Genomic DNA, 2,500 nt, shown 5'->3' with positions numbered 1-2,500 from the left:
CCGCCTGGGAATACCAGGTGCTGTAAACTATTTTCATTTGGGGTAAAAAAAAAAAGATCCTTTCTCCTGTTTAAAGTCCTGTCTGGTGCCAGGAGCAATTGCTTACGGCCACACCACTGCGAATACGCCCGATTTCGTCTGATCTCGGAAGCTAAGCACGGTCGGGCCTGGTTAGTACCTGGATGGGAGACCGCCTGGGAATACCAGGTGCTGTAAGCTATTTTCATTTGGGGTAAAAAAAATCATCCTTTCTCCTGTTTAAAGTCCTGTCTGGTGCCGGAAGCAATTGCTTACGGCCACACCACCGTGAACACGCCCGATCTCGTCTGATCTCGGAAGCTAAGCACGGTCGGGCCTGGTTAGTACTTGGAGGGGAGACCGCCTGGGAATACCAGGTGCTGTAATCTATTTTCATTTGGGGTAAAAAAAATGATCCTTTCTCCTGTTTAAAGTCTTGTCTGGTGCCAGGAGCATTTGCTTACGGCCACACCACTGCGAACACGCCCGATCTCGTCTGATCTCGGAAGCTAAGCACGGTCGGGCCTGGTTAGTACCTGGATGGGAGACCGCCTGGGAATACCAGGTGCTGTAAGCTATTTTCATTTGGGGTAAAAAAAATCATCCTTTCTCCTGTTTAAAGTCCTGTCTGGTGCCAGGAGTAATTGCTTACGGCCACACCACCGTGAACACACCCGATCTCGTCTGATCTCGGAAGCTAAGCACGGTCGGGCCTGGTTAGTACCTGGATGGGAGACCGCCTGGGAATACCAGGTGCTGTAACCTATTTTCATTTGGGGTAAAAAAAAATCATCCTTTCTCCTGTTTAAAGTCCTGTCTGGTGCCAGGAGTAATTGCTTACGGCCACACCACCATGAACACGCCCGATCTCGTCTGATCTCGGAAGCTAAGCACGGTCGGGCCTGGTTAGTACTTGGATGGTTGACCGCCTGGGAATACCAGGTGCTGTAATCTATTTTCATTTGGGGTAAAAAAAATGATCCTTTCTCCTGTTTAAAGTCCTGTCTGGTGCCAGGAGCAATTGCTTACGGCCACACCACTGCGAACACGCCCGATCTCGTCTGATCTCGGAAGCTAAGCACGGTCGGGCCTGGTTAGTACCTGGATGGGAGACCGCCTGGGAATACCAGGTGCTGTAAGCTATTTTCATTTGGGGTAAAAAAAATCATCCTTTCTCCTGTTTAAAGTCCTGTCTGGTGCCAGGAGTAATTGCATACGGCCACACCACCGTGAACACGCCCGATCTCGTCTGATCTCGGAAGCTAAGCACGGTCGGGCCTGGTTAGTACTTGGATGGGAGACCGCCTGGGAATACCAGGTGCTGTAATCTATTTTCATTTGGGGTAAAAAAAATTATCCTTTCTCCTGTTTAAAGTCCTGTCTGGTGCCATGAGCAATTGCTTACGGCCACACCACTGCGAACACGCCAGATCTCGTCTGATCTCGGAAGCTAAGCACGGTCGGGCCTGGTTAGTACCTGGATGGGAGACCGCCTGGGAATACCAGGTGCTTTAAGCTATTTTCATTTGGGGTAAAAAAAATCAATCTTTCTCCTGTTTAAAGTCCTGTCTGGTGCCGGAAGCAATTGCTTACGGCCACACCACCGTGAACACGCCCGATCTCGTCTGATCTCGGAAGCTAAGCACGGTCGGGCCTGGTTAGTACTTGGAAGGGAGACCGCCTGGGAATACCAGGTGCTGTAATCTATTTTCATTTGGGGTAAAAAAAATGATCCTTTCTCCTGTTTAAAGTCCTGTCTGGTGCCATGAGCAATTGCTTACGGCCACACCACTGCGAACACGCCCGATCTCGTCTGATCTCGGAAGCTAAGCACGGTCGGGCCTGGTTAGTACCTGGATGGGAGACCGCCTGGGAATACCAGGTGCTGTAAGCTATTTTCATTTGGGGTAAAAAAAATCATCCTTTCTCCTGTTTAAAGTCCTGTCTGGTGCCAGGAGTAATTGATTACGGCCACACCACCGTGAACACGCCCGATCTCGTCTGATCTCGGAAGCTATGCACGGTCGGGCCTGGTTAGTACTTGGATGGGAGACCGCCTGGGAATACCAGGTGCTGTAATCTATTTTCATTTGGGGTAAAAAAAATGATCCTTTCTCCTGTTTAAAGTCTTGTCTGGTGCCAGGATCATTTGCTTACGGCCACACCACTGAGAACACGCCCGATCTCGTCTGATCTCGGAAGCTAAGCACGGTCGGGCCTGGTTAGTACCTGGATGGGAGACCGCCTGGGAATACCAGGTGCTGTAAGCTATTTTCATTTGGGGTAAAAAAAATCATCCTTTCTCCTGTTTAAAGTCCTGTCTGGTGCCAGGAGTAATTGCTTACGGCCACACCACCGTGAACACGCCCGATCTCGTCTGATCTCGGAAGCTAAGCACGGTCAGGCCTGGTTAGTACTTGGATGGGAGACCGCCTGGGAATACCAGGTGCTTTAAGCTAATTTCATTTGGGGTAAAAAAAAT

General features: G+C 50.0%; 14 non-coding genes across 14 annotated transcripts in view; all 14 read left to right on the top strand.

Annotated features, from left to right (window-relative positions):
- LOC311392876 (5S ribosomal RNA) overlaps positions 1-29 on the top strand; it is a 119-nt gene extending 90 nt beyond the window's left edge. The window contains exon 1 of the ribosomal RNA XR_014658945.1: positions 1-29. This exon is cut by the window's left edge and continues 90 nt beyond it. This is a non-coding gene — a ribosomal RNA (5S ribosomal RNA).
- Positions 30-100: 71 nt separating this feature from the next.
- On the top strand, positions 101-219 carry LOC311390615 (5S ribosomal RNA). The gene has a single exon (XR_014656882.1). It is a non-coding gene; the product is annotated as a 5S ribosomal RNA (ribosomal RNA).
- Positions 220-288: 69 nt separating this feature from the next.
- Positions 289-407, top strand: LOC311381584 (5S ribosomal RNA). The gene has a single exon (XR_014648538.1). It is a non-coding gene; the product is annotated as a 5S ribosomal RNA (ribosomal RNA).
- A 69-nt stretch (positions 408-476) lies between these two features.
- Positions 477-595, top strand: LOC311379390 (5S ribosomal RNA). Its single transcript, XR_014646455.1, has one exon. It is a non-coding gene; the product is annotated as a 5S ribosomal RNA (ribosomal RNA).
- A 69-nt stretch (positions 596-664) lies between these two features.
- LOC311420383 (5S ribosomal RNA) lies at positions 665-783 on the top strand. Its single transcript, XR_014684055.1, has one exon. It is a non-coding gene; the product is annotated as a 5S ribosomal RNA (ribosomal RNA).
- A 70-nt stretch (positions 784-853) lies between these two features.
- Positions 854-972, top strand: LOC311390134 (5S ribosomal RNA). The gene has a single exon (XR_014656443.1). It is a non-coding gene; the product is annotated as a 5S ribosomal RNA (ribosomal RNA).
- Positions 973-1,041: 69 nt separating this feature from the next.
- LOC311379389 (5S ribosomal RNA) lies at positions 1,042-1,160 on the top strand. The gene has a single exon (XR_014646454.1). It is a non-coding gene; the product is annotated as a 5S ribosomal RNA (ribosomal RNA).
- A 69-nt stretch (positions 1,161-1,229) lies between these two features.
- On the top strand, positions 1,230-1,348 carry LOC311375956 (5S ribosomal RNA). Its single transcript, XR_014643828.1, has one exon. It is a non-coding gene; the product is annotated as a 5S ribosomal RNA (ribosomal RNA).
- Positions 1,349-1,417: 69 nt separating this feature from the next.
- On the top strand, positions 1,418-1,536 carry LOC311417305 (5S ribosomal RNA). The gene has a single exon (XR_014681252.1). It is a non-coding gene; the product is annotated as a 5S ribosomal RNA (ribosomal RNA).
- Positions 1,537-1,605: 69 nt separating this feature from the next.
- Positions 1,606-1,724, top strand: LOC311371874 (5S ribosomal RNA). Its single transcript, XR_014641448.1, has one exon. It is a non-coding gene; the product is annotated as a 5S ribosomal RNA (ribosomal RNA).
- Positions 1,725-1,793: 69 nt separating this feature from the next.
- Positions 1,794-1,912, top strand: LOC311379388 (5S ribosomal RNA). Its single transcript, XR_014646453.1, has one exon. It is a non-coding gene; the product is annotated as a 5S ribosomal RNA (ribosomal RNA).
- A 69-nt stretch (positions 1,913-1,981) lies between these two features.
- Positions 1,982-2,100, top strand: LOC311377668 (5S ribosomal RNA). Its single transcript, XR_014644817.1, has one exon. It is a non-coding gene; the product is annotated as a 5S ribosomal RNA (ribosomal RNA).
- A 69-nt stretch (positions 2,101-2,169) lies between these two features.
- On the top strand, positions 2,170-2,288 carry LOC311381524 (5S ribosomal RNA). Its single transcript, XR_014648482.1, has one exon. It is a non-coding gene; the product is annotated as a 5S ribosomal RNA (ribosomal RNA).
- A 69-nt stretch (positions 2,289-2,357) lies between these two features.
- Positions 2,358-2,476, top strand: LOC311396855 (5S ribosomal RNA). Its single transcript, XR_014662574.1, has one exon. It is a non-coding gene; the product is annotated as a 5S ribosomal RNA (ribosomal RNA).
- Positions 2,477-2,500: the final 24 nt, after the last annotated feature.

Source organism: Micromesistius poutassou (genome assembly GCF_964030765.1).
Source record: "Micromesistius poutassou genome assembly, chromosome: 1".
Taxonomy (NCBI): Eukaryota; Metazoa; Chordata; class Actinopteri; order Gadiformes; family Gadidae; genus Micromesistius; species Micromesistius poutassou.
Note: the sequence above shows the minus strand (reverse complement) of the source record. Positions and strands in the feature narration are given on the sequence as shown.